Genomic DNA, 6,000 nt, shown 5'->3' with positions numbered 1-6,000 from the left:
ACACTCAGAAGATTGTGGAAACACACCCCTTTGGTTTGTCCTCTTCTCTTTTCTCCTACAACCCAGCCCTCTACAGCTATGGAAAACAGTAACCACACAAACTAAAACTCTGACTTAGGGAAAATTTCCCTTTTGATCAGCAGAACTAGGGCTTTAAGAATATGGGGTCTAAACCTCTTTAACAAGTGGTGCTGGGAAAACTGGTCAACCACTTGTAACAGAATGAAACTAGAACACTTTCTAACACCATACACAAAAATAAACTCAAAATGGATTAAAGATCTAAATGTAAGACCAGAAACTATAAAACTCCTAGAGAAGAACATAGGCAAAACACTCTCCGACATGAATCACAGCAGGATCCTCTATGACCCACCTTCCAGAATATTGGAAATAAAAGCAAAAATAAACAAATGGGACCTAATTAAATTTAAAAGCTTTTGCACAACAAAGGAAACTATAAGCAGGAAACTATAAGCAAGGTGAAAAGACAGCCTTCAGAAGGGGAGAAAATAATAGCAAATGAAGAAACAGACAAAGGATTAATCTCAAAAATATACAAGCAACTCCTGCAGCTCAATCCGAGAAAAATAAATGACCCAATCAAAAAATGGGCCAAAGAACTAAACAGACATTCCTCCAAAGAAGACATACAGATGGCTAACAAACACATGAAAAGATGCTCAACATCACTCATTATCAGAGAAATGCAAATCAAAACCACAATGAGGTACCATTACACACCAGTCAGGATGGCTGCTATCCAAAAGTCTACAAGCAATAAATGCTGGGGAGGGTGTGGAGAAAAGGGAACCCTCTTACACTGTTGGTGGGAATGCAAACTAGTACAGCCGCTATGGAAAACAGTGTGGAGATTTCTTAAAAAACTGGAAATAGAACTGCCATATGACCCAGCAATCCCACTTCTGGGCATACACACGAGGAAACCAGATCTGAAAGAGACACGTGCACCCCAATGTTCATCGCAGCACTGTTTATAATAGCCAGGACATGGAAGCAACCTAGATGCCCATCAGCAGATGAATGGATAAGGAAGCTGTGGTACATATACACCATGGAATATTACTCAGCCATTAAAAAGAATTCATTTGAATCAGTCTAATGAGATGGATGAAACTGGAGCCCATTATACAGAGTGAAGTAATCCAGAAAGATAAAGACCAATACAGTATACTAACGCATATATATGGAATTTAGAAAGATGGTAACGATAACCCTATATGCAAAACAGAAAAAGAGACACAGATGTACAGAACAGACTTTTAGACTCTGTGGGAGAAGGTGAGGGTGGGATTTTCGAGAGAACAGCATCAAAACATGTATACTATCAAGGGTGAAAGAGATCACCAGCCCAGGTTGGATGCATGAGACAAGTGCTTGGGGCTCGTAGACTGGGAAGACCCAGAGGGATCAGGTGGGGAGGGAGGTGGGAGGGGAGATCGGGATGGGGAATACATGTAAATCCATGGCTGATTCATGTCAATGTATGGCAAAAACCTCTACAATATTGTAAAGTAATTAGCCTCCAACTAATACAAATAAATGAAAAGAAAAAAAAAAAAGAATATGGGGTCTATCCTTTGTTGCTTTTATTCTCTTTCATCTGTTGGCTGTCCCCGACATGAGAATAGTTAATACAGTATATGGAAGAACAGGTAAATAGTGCCTCAGCTTTCTGGTCATAGGACCCAAAACAGGAGCCTCAGGGAAAAGAAATTATTGGGGAGGTTGAACAGAAGTAGCCCAAGAAAGGTTTTTTTTTTTTTTTTTTTTTTTAAACTGTCTATGCTCACCACATCTTGCACACACAAATCTGACTTTATGAGTGCAGTAATGATACTAATAACTAAATGAATAGAACAATGCCCAGGTCCAAGACTGGTGACAGGGTGATAAACAGTCAGAACAGATCAGAATACTACTGCAATGGCTTTGAAAACCACAGGTTAGAAATTGTAGTTGAATCTAAACTGATCTATTACTTACCGAAACAAATATACCACAGTCAGAAATTAGTGAAGTCTCAGTCTCATATGACAATATTCCACATGTCTAGTATTTAATCCAAACTATTTAATCCAAATTTGGCATACAAATGACTAGAAAAGTATCAAATCAAAAAGAAAAAGATAATCAATAGATACCAATGACAATAAGTCACAAATGTTGAAATCAATTGACAAATACTTTAAAGCAATTGTGTTAACTGCTTTAAAATATTAAAAATATTTTATAATTGACATTAATTTTTTTTAATTGGCATCTTAAAAAATATCAATACTATAAAAAGCCATCTATGGAGTCAATGAAAATCCTATCAAGATTCCAACAGCAATATTTACAGAAGTAGAAAAACACTGCTAAAATATATATGAAACCACCAAAGACCCTGAATAGCCAAAGAAAGTCTGAAAAAGAAGAACAAAACAGGAGGCACCACATTTCCTGATTTTAAGCTATAAAATAAAGCTCTTGTCATCATAGCAGTATGGTTCTGGTATTAAAAATAAAAGGGCCAATGGAATCAAATCAAGTGCCCAGAAATAAACCCAAGAATATATTGTCAGCTAATTGTTGACAATTGGCCAAGAATAATCAGTAAAGACATTCTTTTCAACAAATGGTGCTGGGAAAATTAGGTATTCACATGTAAAAGAATAAAACTAGACCCATATCTTATACTACTCACACAAATTTATTAAAGACTCTAAGACATGAAACTGTGAAACTCTTAAAACATAGTAATAAAGTTCCTTGGCATGGGTCTTGGTAATGATTTTTTTTAATATAATACCTAAAGCATAAGCAACAAAATAAAAAAATAAAGAAGTAGGACTACATCAAACTAAAGGATTTATGCACTGCAAAAGAAAACCTACAGGAGAGGAAAACTGCTTGTAAACCATGTGTCAATAAGAAGTTAATATCCAATATATAAAGAACTTATACAACTCAACAGCAAAATCCCCAAACAACACAATTTAAAAAAATGCACACATAATCTGAATAGACATTTCACCAAAAAAGATACACAAAAGTCCAAGAGGTACATGAAAAGATGCTCAACATCAGTGGTCACTAGAGAAATGCAAATTAAAATCACAATGGGATATCACTTCATGCTTACTAGGATGACCATCATCAAAATGAGAAGGGATAACAATTGCTGACATGAATGTTGAAAAAAGGGAATCCTTATGCACTGTTAGCAGGACTATAAATTAGACACTATTGAAAACAGCATGGAGGATCCTCAAACAATTAAAAACAGAACTACCAAATTATCCAGCAATTCCACTTCAATCCAAAGTCATATCTGCACTCCCATATTCATAGCAGCACTACCTACAACAGCCAAGACACTGAAAGAATTTAAGTGTCCACTGATGGGTGAACGGATGAAAAGCTGTCACAAACACACATAAACGCAGGAATATTATTCAGTCTTTAAAAATCAAGAAAATCCTAGCATTTGCAACAACATGATGAACCTTGAAAGCATTATGCTAACTGAAATAGGTCAGAGTAACTCATTTATCTGTGGGATCTCACAAAGAAACAAATAAAAAAAAAACAACACTAAAAACTAAAAAATGAAAAACCCAAACTCATAGAAAGAGAGAAGAGAATGTAATCACCAGAGGTGGGGGGGGGGTGGTGGTGAGGGAACTGGAGAAATTAAGATCAAAGGAAAAAACTTCCAGGTGTAAGATAACTACTAGAGATACTGTACTATATACGGCTAAAGTGAATATTACTGTGTCATATAAAGTTGTTAAGAGAGTAAACCTAAGAGTTCTCATCACAAGGGAAAAATATGTTCCCTTTTTACTTTTTTTTATTGTTATCTATATGAAAAAAATGAATGCTAGCTGAATTTGTTGCGGTGATAATAATTTCACAACATATGTAGATCAAACCATCATGCTTTATGTCATTAAGGAAAAAGATCCGTCTGCTTCGGCTGTGCTGGGTCTGCATGCTGCGCGCGGGCTTCCTGCAGCTGCGGGACGCTGGGGCGGCGCTTCCTGTGGAGCACAGCCTCCAGGCGCACAGGCTTCAGTAGCTGCAGCAAGGGGCTCAGCAGTGGGTGCCTGTAGGTTCTAGAGGCTTCAGTAGCTGCAGCAAGGGGCTCAGCAGTGGGTGCCTGTAGGTTCTAGAGGCTTCAGTAGCTGCAGCAAGGGGCTCAGCAGTGGGTGCCTGTAGGTTCTAGAGGCTTCAGTAGCTGCAGCAAGGGGCTCAGCAGTGGGTGCCTGTAGGTTCTAGAGGCTTCAGTAGCTGCAGCAAGGGGCTCAGCAGTGGGTGCCTGTAGGTTCTAGAGGCTTCAGTAGCTGCAGCAAGGGGCTCAGCAGTGGGTGCCTGTAGGTTCTAGAGGCTTCAGTAGCTGCAGCAAGGGGCTCAGCAGTGGGTGCCTGTAGGTTCTAGAGGCTTCAGTAACGGCAGCACATGGGCTCAGCAGTGGGTGCCTGTAGGTTCTAGAGGCTTCAGTAACGGCAGCACAGGGGCTCAGCAGTGGGTGCCTGTAGGTTCTAGATGCTTCAGTAACTGCAGCACGTGGGCTCAGCAGTAGATGCCTGTAGGTTCTAGAGGCTTCAGTAACGGTAGCACAGGGGCTCAGCAGTAGGGGCCTGTAGGTTCTAGAGTGCTAGTTTAAGAGCTGTGGTACTTGGGCTCAGTTGCCACCCAGCATATAGGATCCTCCCAGACCGGAGACTGAACCTCTGTTCTCTGCATTGGCAGGCAGACTCTCAACCACTGGACCACCAGGAAAGCCCTATGTCTTAATTTTATATGGTTATATATCAATTATTTCTTAATAAAACTGGAAAAAAAAAAAAAAAACATGGCAGCAGGCAACTGTTAACACAACTGAGCCAAAATTTAAAAAGTAGAAATTCTGAGCCACACACATTTGAAGATATAAAGAAAAAAACAAAAGAGCAAATCTTAGAAATATAAATCTCAGTACATCAAATCCACTGGATGTCTTAGCTGCTGGGTGGAGATTACAGTGGATTTTAACACAGAGCAATAGAAATTACTCAACATCATTCAATCAGCTAAGGAACAGAAAAGAATAAAATTAAAAGAAAACTAAGGATCTACTGGACAATCAAGTCCCAGAGGGTAGGAGAAAGAGTGTGGCACTGGAAATAATATTTTAAAAAATAATTGCTGAAAGCTCTCCTTCAGAGGTGAAATATACAAATGTATAGAGCCAAAGAAGCACAGACATTCAAAACAGAGTAAACTCAAAGAAACTTATTTCAGTAACTTCATAAGCAAATTGCATATAACCAAAGATAAAGAAAATTCTTGAAGACAGCCAGAGAAAGGACATTTTATATATGATAAAACTGCAACTTGAAAACTGTAAAAATATTTACAAATGACAGTAAAATACGACATATCAGATGAAGTAACACTAAGATAATTTGTTCCCAATGAAACTGCAGTATGATTAATGGAAAGTCTTAAGATATAAAGGTAACAGTATCAGAGAGAACAAAATAAACTTGGAACATGAAGGATGAAGAAAAATGACAAAAATGGTAAGTATTTGAGAAAATACATTAGCTTATTTTTTTTTTTCTCTTGAGATTTACATAGTATATGTTATGGTTGAAACACAAAGTAGGAGATCATCATATAAGAATTTGTCGAGCCTTTGTCCCAGGCTCCTGGCATTGAACTTCTCAAACCCGTAGAATTTCCTATGTAATATGGGTGTCGTTGTCATTCGTGAGCCCCTTTGTGTTACATTTTATTGCTTCTTAAAATGAGGTGCCTCTTGCAAGCCCCTAGATAGTTTGAGAATTGTACTGGTAATGTCTGTACGACCAACCATGCGGTTAGAGGACTGAATCTTTGAGCCATCCTAACTTCTGAGAAGGACAAGGATATCGAAGATCAAATTTAATCACATGGTCAGTGGTTCATCAACTACACCCATGCAATAAAACATCAATAAAAACTCTG

This window comes from Cervus canadensis, chromosome 4 (genome assembly GCF_019320065.1).
Source record: "Cervus canadensis isolate Bull #8, Minnesota chromosome 4, ASM1932006v1, whole genome shotgun sequence".
NCBI classification, from domain to species: Eukaryota; Metazoa; Chordata; class Mammalia; order Artiodactyla; family Cervidae; genus Cervus; species Cervus canadensis.
Note: the sequence above shows the minus strand (reverse complement) of the source record.